This window comes from Drosophila virilis, unplaced genomic scaffold (assembly GCF_030788295.1).
Source record: "Drosophila virilis strain 15010-1051.87 unplaced genomic scaffold, Dvir_AGI_RSII-ME tig00001479, whole genome shotgun sequence".
NCBI classification, from domain to species: Eukaryota; Metazoa; Arthropoda; class Insecta; order Diptera; family Drosophilidae; genus Drosophila; species Drosophila virilis.
The window spans coordinates 485,808-499,975 of record NW_027212837.1 but is presented as its reverse complement, the minus strand read 5'-3'; the positions used below and the strand labels follow the sequence as shown (position 1 = coordinate 499,975).

At 45.1% G+C, this 14,168-nt stretch overlaps 1 long non-coding RNA gene across 2 annotated transcripts; it reads right to left on the bottom strand.

Moving 5' to 3' along the window:
* Window positions 1–8,238: 8,238 nt before the first annotated feature.
* Window positions 8,239–9,228, bottom strand: LOC116649908 (uncharacterized). Of its 2 annotated transcripts, XR_004302815.2 has the most exons (5): window positions 8,991–9,228; window positions 8,767–8,932; window positions 8,662–8,705; window positions 8,412–8,530; window positions 8,241–8,348 (listed from the first exon to the last, which is right to left on the bottom strand). It is a non-coding gene; the product is annotated as an uncharacterized lncRNA (long non-coding RNA). The 2 variants fall into 2 exon arrangements; XR_011417239.1 differs by having other exon boundaries at window positions 8,239–8,530; window positions 8,991–9,226.
* Window positions 9,229–14,168: the final 4,940 nt, after the last annotated feature.

The window sequence follows — 14,168 nt, the reverse complement described above, 5'->3', positions numbered from 1 at the left end:
CGCGTTTCTTTTACGGCGACTCGCAATATCCTTGTAGTGTTCCGTCGCCTGTCCCATTCAGTGTTGTAAAAAAAAAAAAAAAAAAAATAAAAAAATATTAATTCTATAGGATAAGAGAAAAATTTAGGAATTAATGCGCTTTGTCAATTAGTATAAATATATGCAACAGTAATACGCACCTGTGAAGTTAATGAATTATCCGCTTGCATGAGATCCTAAACAGCTGCAAGATAAATGATTATGATTGTTATACATTTTAAGAAAACGCAACCAATTATACGCACCTATTGAAAGAAATCATGTCCGGCTAAAATAATATTGCTGGGGAGAGTGGGCATTATGGCCGACACGGGCTAATATAGGCCATCTAGTGGCCAAAATGTGGGAGACGAGTGGAGGTGATCGTCTCATGGTAGGGCGGGTACGCTGGGTCCGGAACCGGGGCCCGATCTGGAAGAGTAAGGTGGATAAATAGTGTTTTTTTGTTAATTTATATTGAGTGTCTTACCTTTGTTGTTTACATTTTCATAGTTACAGCTGTGTATTTTGTTCATGAGTTAGTAGTTCCGAATATTTGTTATCGATTATGCGGTTCATTTTGAGTAGTGTTGTGTGAGTCTGTTTTGCTACAGACGTGTAGCTTTGTTGTTATCGATTGTGCGGACTGCGGGCCAGGGATGGGACCACACCCAGAGAATCCGATGAGCCAGCCGGCGCGGCCCACTGAGAAACAAGCAGTTCCGTAACAATATGGCGCCCAATTTGAAGAAGCACTCGGCTTCTTTGAAGTCGGTGTGTAATCAAAGAAAAATAAATACGATAAAAATGAAGGTACAGAGGAAAGGACTCCCTTGGCTTCAGGACCCACACCGCTGAAGTCTTATGTGGCACGAGTAGGTAGCTCATAATCGCGCAGCGTGTAGTGGAATCCGAGAAGCACGACGGAAGTAGAGGTTATCTGAATATCCATCCATAAGCATGAGGGGTTTTTTTTGTAGTGGTTGATGGCCGTTCGCATGTTGGCGAAACATTTGCGACTATCCATCGTTCGCCTGGTGGTAGCCGCAACGACAAAGGCATCTCATGGTTAAAAAAATGTGATATTAGGGTAGTTTAGTCAGATGTTATTTATTCAATTAGTTGTTTTTGTCTCATTTTGTGTCAATGTTGGATGTATGCTGGCCGTAGTTATACGAGCTTCGGAGACCGGTGACCCAGGACGATATAGAGCCGAGCCTGCGCCGCATCTGTCACACAGCATATCCCAAGAATGGCCAGAAGAGCGACGGAGACGGATCTTGCCATGGTGTCCATTGACATGGGGTGTTTTCTTGTCGCGGTTGATGACGGTAAGTCACGTTTGCTAGTTGGTGAACGTTCGCGACCGTCAATCGTAGCCTGGTGGTAGCCGCCATGACAAAATAACCTGTGACGAAATGTGATATTAGGGTAGGTCTGACTAGAGTTTGTTTAATGTTTTCTATTTGTTTTGTCCCACTCTGTGTTAACGTTTGGTGTGTGCTGGCCGTAGTTAAATGAGCTTCGGAGGCAGGTGACCCAGGACGATATAGAGCCGATCCTGCGCCGCACCTGTCACACAGCATACTCTAGGGGTGCACAGAAGTGCGACAGAAACCAAATAGCCTTCAAGGTAGCGTTCCTTGCATGCCGTCCGTCAGTCAAACTGACGAACTGAGCATGGGACGAATGCTTAAGTGTTGTCCACTGTCCAGATTATGCGTAGATTATTTAGCCTGTGTTAGGATTTGTCTTCTCTCCCCCAAGTATTTGAAATTAATTAGAAAGAAAAAAAATTTAATTTTGTGAGTGTTTTTGTGGTCGATGTGTATTAATTTATTATTCTTTATTAGTAAGATTTGTTAGTGGGTGTTTATTTATTTATTAATTTATTAGAAATATTAGTAAAGTTTTTATAAGGGTTGTAAGCCTTGTAGAAGAGAGGGGTACTGTTCTCAGAAGGGATAAGTATGGCTGAGGAACAGGTGTCTGATTGGGCTTCTGACGCTGATGGGGCGTCGGCTCTGCCACCGCCGCGCCCAGCTGGAGGGCTGGTGCGAACGCCAATGAATTTCCGGGGATTTCCAGAGAGACAGATCCCGAAAGAGGGTCACCTGGTAGACTTGGAGAAAGAATTGGCGCAACAGGATAGACCTCCACGGAACCTGGAGTTCCCAAAAGCCCCGAAAGACTCAGTGCTCAAATCGGCGGCAAACGCGGCGATCGCTCAGGCCCACCAAACATATCTGCATGCTCTGCCATCTGGCATCAGCGAGTCCATCCGCGAGGAGATGCGAGCTGGCTTCATGGAAATGATGAAGGGCATCATTGATGTGCTTAGGCCGCCAGGGAGCCAAACCGCCGAGACTAACACTGCGCCGAAGCCGCCAAGACATGTCGAGCCGGGACCGCGAACAGGCGCCATCCCGAAAGAACGGGAAGTGTTCCAGCGCGAGGCATTCCCACCACCGGTGCCACCGAAGCCACGTAGGCAAGGCGCACGAGGGGCGGAGTATTCGTCCAGCAGCCCAGTTTACGTGGCAGATGCTCAGTCGAGGAACTGGCGTAACCCGAATAACCGCCATTTCCGAGTAGAGGACCGGAGAGCGGATGATTTTCAACCGGAGGAGGCGTACGCCAACGTGCGAGAAACTGCGTACATGAAGCTCGAGCGGTGGAACGTCAAGTTTGACGGCGAGGACGCGATGAATTCGGTCGAGGACTTCGTGTTCCGCCTAGAGTTCCTGCAGAGGCAGTATCAGTGCCCGTGGAAGGAGGTCCTGCGCGGTTTCCACCTGCTCCTGACCGGCCGCGCCCGCGAGTGGTACTGGATGCACGTGCGGCATTCTAGGGTCGACAGCTGGATGCAACTGCGGCATGCCCTCTTGGACAGGTTCCGGGGCTACCAGACGGAACACGAGGTAATGCAGGAGCTTCTACAACGAGAGCAACAGGCCAGCGAAGGGGTGGATGATTATATCCACCACATGCGTCAACTCGCCGCGCGATTCCAGAAGCCGCTGAGAGACCGAGAGCTGGTGAGGATTATAAAGCGTGGTTTAAAAGAAAGTCTGGCGAAATATATTTATGCCATGGACGTACTCACCGTGGATGAGCTGCGCCAAGAGTGCCTAGAAGTGGAGAGGCACATGGGTCGCAGAAGCCGGACTGGGTACCTTCAGCCGTCGCGTTGTCCACAAGGAACGAGGCCCGTAGTCCACGAGGTTGAAGTTCCACCGCATCTTACAGAAACGCCACCGGGAGAACTGGAGGAGGCATTCGTGCGAAGCAGGAACTCATCCCGAATTGTATGCTGGAACTGCAGACAGTTCGACCACGTCTTTAGAGACTGCCTGTCCAAGGAGCGGAAAATATTCTGCTATAGGTGTGGAAAGCCGGACACTTTCTGCTCGCAGTGTGAAAACTGTCCGGGAAACCCCAGAGGGAGCGCGGTGATGGCGGGACAGACGCGTTCCGGGACGGCGACCGCGGGAAAGCAGGAGGGGGGCACCTACCAGAGCCAATAATCATTGGAAAGGAGACGGAGATTTGGAATAAGGATCAGGATAAGGCTAATTATAATAATAGTATAAGCAAAGGAGGAACACTTAGGGGCTTACCATACGAAGAACGTGTTCGGGCATACATGTCGGCCCGAAATAGAATTTTTGGTGAGCGACAGCTGGAGGGGATGACGCTAGCCACCCGGAGAATGGTGAAGGCACGTGCGCGCTTCCGCAGACGCAGGATTACCAGGCGCCAGGTCGTCGAAGCGGTGAGACGGGAGGAGAGTATAGACCCACGAGTATTCGCCGAAGTGGAGGTCGCTGGAGCCAAAATGAAAGGGTTGCTGGACACGGGGGCCTCAGTCAGTCTGTTGGGACAAGGATGCCGGGAGTTAGTGGAGAAACTGGGATGGGAAGCGCGGCCATACGAATCGATGGTGAGGACAGCGGCGGGTGCCAATCGCCCAATTTTAGGTCGCGTTGTTCTGCCTGTGAAATACGGGAATAGAACGGAAGATATCGTATTTTACATGTGCCCGGACCTGCGACAGGAACTATACCTGGGAATCGACTTCTGGCGAGCCTTTGAGATCGCACCAGAGCTGCTCGGTCCGGCCAGAAAGTCCGAAACACCACCAGAGGCATCTGAGGTAACGGTAGCGAACCCAGAGGTGGCTTATTACCGGGACGACGACGACTGCGTAACGGATCCGGAAATGTGGGACCTGGACAACGATCAGAGGAGTCAGTTGGAAAGCGTGAAGCGCAGATTTCTCCAATTTGAGAAGGATGGCCTAGGGAAAACTCACCTGCTGCAGCACCGAATTCAGCTGATCGAGGGAGCAGAACCCGTGAAAGACAGACATTATCCGCTGTCCCCGGCCAAACAGGAGATCGTGTGGGCCGAGGTGGATAAGATGCTAAAGTTAGGCATCATCGAGGAGAGTGACAGCCCCTGGAGCAACCGGACGACGGTGGTGATGAGGCCTGGGAAGAACAGGTTTTGCTTAGACGCCAGGAAATTAAACAGTGTAACGGTAAAAGACGCGTACCCGCTTCCATGCATCGAGGGCATCCTATCGCGAATCGACGAGACTCATTTTATCTCTAGCGTCGACCTTAAGTTCGCGTTCTGGCAAATAGAGATGGAGGAGAAGAGCAGGGCGTATACGGCGTTTACTGTACCAGGGAGGCCGCTGTACCAGTTCCGCCACATGCCATTCGGGCTCTGCAACGCCGCTCAACAGCTTTGCAGGCTCATGGACAAGGTAATCCCGGCGAATCTGAGGTCCAACGTATTCGTATACCTGGACGACTTGCTGATAATATCGGCAGATTTTCCAACGCACTTAAAATACTTGGAATTGGTGGCCGAGTGTCTGAGGAACGCGAACCTCACCATAGGCATGGCGAAGTCGAAATTCTGCTTCCGCAACCTAAACTACCTGGGTTTCATCATAGGCGGCGGGACGCTGCGCATGGATCCGGGAAGGGTAGAAGCGATCCGGAACATCCCGAATCCGAGGACGGTCAAGGAACTACGAAGCTTCTTAGGTACGGCGGGGTGGTACCGCCGATTCATAAAGAATTTCGCTGAGATATCGGTACCGTTGACTGATGCCCTTAAGAAGAGAACGGGTAGATTTGTGTTGAGCGACGAGGCCATAGAAGCCATAGAGAGCTTAAAGTTAGCCCTCACCACAGCCCCGGTGTTAGTTCACGCAGATTTTCGAAGACCATTCTTCATCCAATGCGACGCATCTCACTACGGAGTAGGAGCCGTGTTGTTCCAGCTAGACGACGAACAACAGGAAAGGCCGATCGCATTCTTCTCGGCCAAACTCAACAAGCACCAGATCAACTATTCGGTGACCGAGAAGGAATGCCTAGCCGCCAAACTGGCCATACATCGATTCCGGCCGTACGTGGAGATGATGCCGTTCACGGTAATCACCGATCATGCGAGTCTGCAGTGGCTTATGAGTCTCAAAGACTTGAGCGGGAGATTAGCCAGGTGGTCCCTCGAACTGCAAGCGTTCCCTTTCTCCATGCAGTACCGCAAGGGAGCCGACAACGTCGTCGCAGACACATTGTCCCGAAGCGTGGAAGAGGTCGAACTGACCCCGGAAGATCTGTTGGGATTTCAGACCCCGGAGTTCGAGAGCACCGAATATCGAGAGCTGATAAGAGAGGTGATGAGCCAACAAGGGAAGTTGCCGGACCTTAGAGTGCAGGACGGACTTCTGTTCAAGAGGACCGTGCACGAGAGCTTGGAGGATGAGGTCGAAGGCACAAGTTGGAAGCTCTGGGTGCCGGAGTCGCTGACGGCAGGACTCATCCAACAAGCACACGCGGACGAGACGTCAGCTCATGGAGGCATGAGGAAAACGCTGCACGCGCTGCGCAGGCAATATTATTGGCCCAACATGGCCATACAAGTCAGGGACTATGTTCGGAAATGCGATACATGCAAGGAGACCAAGGCACAGAACTACCGAATGCAGGTCGGAATTGGGGAAGAAGTGCGCACCGACCGCCCCTTCCAGAAGCTATATATCGACTTCTTGGGGAAGTATCCACGGTCGAAACGAGGGCATGCGTGGATATTCGTCGTCGTAGACCACTTCTCGAAGTTTACCTTCCTGAAGGCCATGAGGGAAGCCACCGCGGCGGATGTCGTGAACTTCCTAGTGCATGAGGTGTTCTTCAAATTTGGCGTGCCGGAAGTGATCCATTCGGATAATGGACGACAATTCGTGTCAAAGTCGTTCGATGCGATGGTCCAGGCGTTTGGCATTACTCACCTGCGCACACCAGTGTATTCGCCTCAGAGCAACGCCGCCGAACGCGTGAACCGCACAGTGCTGTCGGCAATCCGAACCTACCTGGGTCAGGATCATCGGGAATGGGACGCGTACCTACCAGAGGTGGAAGTGGCGATCCGGAATGCGGTCCACAGCGCTACGGGAGTCACTCCGTTCTTCGCGGTCTTTGGACAGCAGATGTACCTGAATGGTTCCAGTTACAAACTGGCCAGGAAGCTGAGATCATTGGCCGACCACAGTATTTCTGACCTTGACGCAAAGGACAGACTGGCTGTAATCCGAAGCCAAGTCAAGGACCACCTGCACACCGCATACGAGCGAAGTCGCCAACGGTACGACCACCGCGCGCGACAGCTCCATCTGGAACCGGGACAGGAAGTGTGGAGGCGCAACTTCGCACTAAGCAGCTTCGGCAAAGCCTTCAATGCCAAGTTCGCCCGGAAGTTCTTGAAGAGCCGCGTCGTCCGAGCCGTGGGAACCAACGCCTACGAGTTGGAAGATCTCCAGGGACGCGTGCTAGGCGTCTTCCACGCAAAAGATATACGAACATAATCGTAATTTGCTCACCTCCTTGCCAGGCAACGGCGGCGGCAGCGCCAGTCCCCCCTTTTTTTTTGGGTCAGCAAAAAAAAAATATAGATTACTTGTCGTGGGTGTGGCCTACGTTGGGCATCGTTATTAGCCGGCTGGGTCAATCCATGAAATGCGCACGCAGATTCCTTGTAACTGTCCTTCATGTCGTTACAATAATCTGCGTGGTGATGTTGCATTTGACGTTATCGGCAGCACCGAGGGTTACTCAGTTGGTTGCGTGCGATATTATCGGCCACGCCGATATCTTTTTGGCATATGGTCGGAGTATGCGGGGTGAAGCTGGGCCCACGGCGGAGCCCAAAATTTTGAAGGGTGGCAACGCCAGACATGCGATCCACGGCGCCAAAAGCGACGATTGCTATTGGCCGCCCGTTTCGCTCTTAAAGGGAATACGAGGAGAGTGGATCGCATGCCCTTGGATATGCCCTTGGCCTTCATTTGGGCCGTTGACCCAAAAAAATGCAGCTGTGCAGATGAGCAGCAACGGTGCCCGCCTCGCAAATGTATGCGTGTGCCGAAATTCGGTACCGATGGTGTGGCTGCCAAAAATGTCGAGGAGTTCGATTTGTTCAGCGGTTAACGGCGGGCGTGCCAGCTCGAAGTGAGCAAAAAAAGTTGGACATTGCATTTCTGCTTGACAGAGTAAAATTTTTTCCCTTCTGAAAAATTAAGCCGGCACATAATACCAATGGCTTAACAGACGAATAAAAGTTTTGTTTTTGTGTTCTTTGCCATGTAATAAATTTATATAAATCAAACCGCTCGAATCACAAAGAAAATATAATAAAAAAATTAAAAGAGACTTAAAAATTTAAGTGCGACGAGAGACGAACCAAATAAGCCAAAAATTAACGGCTCCGGCACCAAGGAGACCAGCTCGCGCACCAGAGAGGCCCACGAAATATTCAAGGCCAGGATTCAGTGCAGCGGCGCAAACCAGCCATATCCGCGACGCCGCCAGCAAGCGTCGGCGCAAACGTGAAGGCGACGAGACGAGCCACCAACGACCGGGCTCCAACAACGAAGAAGCGGCCACAGGCGAGACCCCGCCCACATCCACCGAGTGAGTCCGTTCCATTGTTTTGCCCATCCTCGTTCGAGCCCCTGGCAGAGTCAGAAGAAGACTCCTAATTGCACTCCCTGAAAAGGAGTAGATTTTTTTATTATCGTTAAATTTAGTTAATTTGTATTTATAAAAAATATATTTATACATACATAGGCACTTACGCCGAGCTTCACTTTAGAGTGCGAACGGTGGGGGAAAACTCCAAAGGTGATGCATCTGCGCCTGTAAAATATAAAAAAAAAAAAAAATCTAAAATTAACTCTTGCGCGAACTATGCTCACATACTTACCTAATTTGAATTTACGCATTTATATCGCCCCTTACCACCCCCAGAGAGCTCTTTAGGTAGGGTAAGGTAGAATTAAGCGATTTAATACATACAATACACAATACGTGACATACCCAGTTTTAAGTAATTGTGCGGGCCATTGTTCCTAAATCGGCGCAACGATTGCCTCTAAAGTGCCTCATTGCGCGTTTCTTTTACGGCGACTCGCAATATCCTTGTAGTGTTCCGTCGCCTGTCCCATTCAGTGTTGTAAAAAAAAAAAAAAAAAAAATAAAAAAATATTAATTCTATAGGATAAGAGAAAAATTTAGGAATTAATGCGCTTTGTCAATTAGTATAAATATATGCAACAGTAATACGCACCTGTGAAGTTAATGAATTATCCGCTTGCATGAGATCCTAAACAGCTGCAAGATAAATGATTATGATTGTTATACATTTTAAGAAAACGCAACCAATTATACGCACCTATTGAAAGAAATCATGTCCGGCTAAAATAATATTGCTGGGGAGAGTGGGCATTATGGCCGACACGGGCTAATATAGGCCATCTAGTGGCCAAAATGTGGGAGACGAGTGGAGGTGATCGTCTCATGGTAGGGCGGGTACGCTGGGTCCGGAACCGGGGCCCGATCTGGAAGAGTAAGGTGGATAAATAGTGTTTTTTTGTTAATTTATATTGAGTGTCTTACCTTTGTTGTTTACATTTTCATAGTTACAGCTGTGTATTTTGTTCATGAGTTAGTAGTTCCGAATATTTGTTATCGATTATGCGGTTCATTTTGAGTAGTGTTGTGTGAGTCTGTTTTGCTACAGACGTGTAGCTTTGTTGTTATCGATTGTGCGGACTGCGGGCCAGGGATGGGACCACACCCAGAGAATCCGATGAGCCAGCCGGCGCGGCCCACTGAGAAACAAGCAGTTCCGTAACAAAATCCACACACATCATCTAGTGTTATTGTCGGTTTTGTCCAATATACCGTCTAATATATGTTTATGTTTTATATATTTCAAACGATTATTAGTTATTTGTGTAAACAATACAACTATTTCAAAAACGTTGGCGGCAGGGCTATTTATTTTTAATTATTCAATTTCAATTACCCGTAATTTTATAGGGACAACCGTATTGGCAATTTTTATTATAATGTTGTTATTTTAAAGAGAGGATACTTCACAAGGATGAGTACAATGCGAGAATAGCAAGACGCAAACCACTCATTTCGAGTAAAAGCTAATCAAAGAGATCTGCATCTGGCAAAGAGTTTTATTCGTAACCTTTAACTTACTGGAACGGCTTGTGTAGTACCAAAGACAATATAAACACTAAGATGAGTAACGCCCATACATTTGAATGCGACGCAAAATTTCTAGCCTAGCCTTTCATCTGGCCTTTGAGGCTTCGTACGGCATGCCTGCCGACTGGTTGTTCGTTCTCCAAAGACCAGACGAACGAATGCCGAAGTCGCGGCTTGCTGATGCTGACACGAGCTACGAAGTTAGTCGCCAGCCAGCCTTCAGCAAAGCTGGTCGATGCTGCTTTGCGTCGCTTCGTTTTCGAAGTACATTGAGCGAAAAAGTTTAGAACTTCCGATCGACGCAAAGTGCTTGTGCTTTATTCATGAAATGCATGCTTTATTTAAATGATGTATTACCCTAGATATTAACAAATAATTTTACTGGAAAATTTAAGAACTTTTATAATTTTGACACAAGGCGCTCCTTGCGCAATAACTATGTTAAGAAAATAGCACACATAGATTGATTTCACTTTCCTTTTTGGACAGTGTATGCGAGCGTGCACCTTTCGTTGTATGCGTGAATTATACATGCATAAGAACTTTAAAGTATGTATGTATGTGTTGATATTCACTGATCAGGCTTTAGCTGGCAAGAAATTAATTTCGTTAGTTTTCTACCGCAGATCATGACCTATCCCATATTTATGTTGATATATGAATGCATTTTGTGTACTGAGGTTGGCTCCGCAGAAAATACCCGAAGGTCATATTTAGTTATGACCCCATTATAAATTTAATGGTCTCCTCGCGGTGTTCCCTGCGTACTTTGTTCTTTATAATTCGAACAACAAAAATAATAAAAAAAAAAAAATAATTAAATGTTTCTTTGAAAAAATAATTTAATTAATAATTTCAAATATAAAAAATTACATAAATATTTGCATCGACTTAAAAATACAAATTTTTTTGTACGGAGCCAACCTCAGTACACGAAATGCATTCATATATCAACAGAAATTTTGGGTATGTCGTGATCTGCGCTAAAAAACTAAGAAAATTGTTTCTTTGCCAGCCAGAGACTTTGTCAGAGCAGTGGATAACAACACATTCAAATATGCTGTTATGTATGTATATTCACACGCATACAAACATAATTGCTTGCACGGTCGTCACAGAGCCGAAGCTGAGACCAAATTCTATTTTTAGCTTTGTCGTTCTCTCGGCTGTGAGAGCGTTATGCTACAGATTTAGTTTTCGTTCTCAATTTTCAAAAAATCAAGCTGCATAGTAGCATTTTGTTGTATGGCGTTACTCATCTTAGTGTTTATATTGTCTTTGGTAGTACCCTTTGCAAAGTTTTGGAGCGTATTCCTTTCCCAGTCTCTTCTATAACCTCTGATACTATTTGGGATGATACGATTTTTTCATGATCTTAAGTATTATTTTGACGCAATGATGACCCGTTAACTTTCATTGGCGCCGTTAACTTGCGTTCAGCATTTTCTACGGCAAGGTCGTCCGAAAATGTATTAATTTTGTTCCATATAGTTTATTGTCTCCTGGCCTAAATTTATTATAATTTTTCGCTGTTCTAAGGTGGTTTCACAATTCTTATCGACCATTTTTCAAAAAAGAAATGATATAAATTAATCTTATATTAATTTTTCTAATTTTATTTTTAGATTCAATTTTTAGCAAAGAAAAGTGACACCATATCCAAAATAATATTCACATAACGTTATATTGAAAATTGCCAATACTTTTGTCCCAATAAAATAACGGGTACTTGTCACATTTTTAAAAATTGTGTAAATTCGCCACGAACATTTCTTGGTTTGTGAGATCAATAATGAGATTTTTATCGATGTTGTAAAAAAAATGGTAAAGTATCATAACCATAAACAGCTGATTTACCAACGAATGCAAGTGACAACTTTATAAAAGAAATTGAATATTATAATAATCCCACAGTTTTTAGAATTTAAACATTGCGAAATCTCGAAAAGAGTACCTAAAATGGAGCCCTTACTTCGAGAGCGCAATTTTGAGTTTTGGAAGAAAAACTTTACGGCTCTTATGTAAATTAAAGAAACTTGATCACCTGTTTATTTAAAGAAGCGGTACTTTTGCCACTCACATGTTACCGAAACCCGGTGAAACACTGATATGTGAAATTTAAAAATGTGACATTTTTTAAACTAGTGGACAGAGGCTATAATACATTTTATAAAATTCCACATGTTTGTAGAATGTGTAAAATTCGGCTTTTGCGCTTTCCCATACGAAAACACATTTCACACATTTTTCAACACGTCACATTTTTGAAAAATGTGTCAGTTCGCCCCGAATATTTCGTGTTTTTTGCGGTGATTATCGAGATGTTGATAGATGTTGTGAAAAATGTAAAAGCATCATAACCATAAACAGCTGATCTATCAAACGAAGGCAACCGCCCAGTTTTTAGCACTAAAACATGGCGAAATATCGAAAAGTGTATGTAAAATAGAGTCCTTACTTCGTGATCGCATTATTTGATTTTTGGAAGAAAAACTTTGCGGCGCTTATGCAAATTAAAGCTACTCAATTAGCTGTTTATTAAAAGAAGCGGTACTTTTCGCACTTACATGTTTCCGAAAATCGGTGGTTTACCAATATGGAAAATTTGAAAATATGACATTTCTTATGCCACTGGACAGAGGCTATAAGCCTAGATAGACATTTGAGTACCTTACTTTTTCAAATTGTTTAGACTTGGACGTTTCTGGTGAAGGGTGATATAATATCTTTCTGCAACAGTTATAATCGTTTGCGCTGGTTGTCTGTTATTTAAATGCCTTGTTGGCCGCTAAGCAAATAGTTTACTAGATGCTCCTATAATAAAGAAACGACAAGCTTTTCAGTTATATAACTTAAATGGGCCTATTTTTTGGTTCTCATCAAACGGATCATTGTTGGATTCTTTAATCCTATTCTACACCGAAGTCTTTAAATTTGAGTACATACAAATGTGTGTGAATGGGCTGATCATGGGCGCAAAAAAAAAAAATACATATCATTATTGGCACGCGTCTGATGCGCGCCCTTCTTTTTTAAGATTTCGATTGAAACGATCCCTAAACATAAAGAGAGAGCATTGAGAGCTGAGAGTAATTGCGAGCGTGATAAAAGTTAACAGCGCTGCCGTTCTATCGCACAAACCAATCACATTCCTGTAGAGTAAGCGGTTCAAAAATACTCCCTTACTGCCTTACTCGCGATTTTGGATCAGATGCCTCCGATACTTTTTGTGACAACGTTGTTTGTATGTGATGTCCAGTCTATATGTTGTTTGGTTAGTGTTAGCATCAAGAGTTGAGTCGACCTATCCAGTTAAGCTTAGTTCCGATAATTGATAACTTGTCCCGATTTCATACAATTGAATTAAATAAATATCTATCACACGAACTTAAGCACTAACCATACAATGTGTAGACATACCAAATGACCCTTTGTATCGAAACAACAAAAATCGAAACGAGGCGACCCCAAGGGTACCTGCGACCATTTTAGTGTGCGCAGACAGATTAAGACTGCTGAGAATGGCAGCGGAACCCCGGCCTCGAAAGCCGAAGGTTTAATATGAAGCCACATCTTGCTCAGCGCACAACGTCGCAGCGGCTGATGCGTTTTCATAATGTATATGTAATTTTTAAATCTGTACAGCCCAAAAACATATGTGTGTATGCATGTGCCTCGCTCTCAGTCATTGGATTGCGCATTTGCGTCCATCTCTTTCTCCATGCATAGCTTCCCACAAAACCCCGAGATCTACAAACATTCATATGTTTGTCTTGTATGGATGTGCGCACAAATAGATTACGGCGTTAGTCGCAAGCCCGAGGTTATTTCTTCAATTGTGTGCCCTTTGGGCCTGTGGTAGCCATAGGTACTCACATTTAAATGCTCTTCGTGCATTTCTTCGTCTAGTTAGGCATAATAATAAAAATTTTATCTAATTTTACTTAATACACACTTAATTGACCTAAAGGAAATATTTATATCTATTTTGTGTTTACTGTAGGGACCTATTTTGCTTAAAATACAAAAATATCTAAGTCGTATTTCTGCAAAGGAAATTCATCGTCGGCTTGTAAGAATTTTCAGAAAAGACCTAAAAATTTACAATGTTCAATTTTTGCGTCTTGTTGCTTGTCACACGCACAATCTTACGAGTAAGCAGTTGTGTGATATTATTAAAGGGTTTGACATGATCATGTGCAAAATTGTGTGTAATGTACAAATTTTGTTACTAAACATTTTGTTGTGTCGATCCTCAATAAGACTTCGTTAGAAGGTCCACATGGAAAGCGGTGGTCTCGCGGTAAAGTCGGAGGGCGAATAATCGTAAACATCCACACCAATCTTTACTACTGGCTTTCCTGTAGACCTTAGGCGCTAAACTTCCATTTTTAACATACAAGAAGTGGACAAAAGGAAACCAAAACCTAACGTACAGCGTATAAACTGTATCCAGCAACATATGGGTGAGGCTTTCTACAACTAAACAACTATTTAACTTTTTTTTTGCAGGATCTGAGGTGAAGTACGATCCTAGCGTTCCGTTACCTACCCAGGAATCTTGCATGCCAG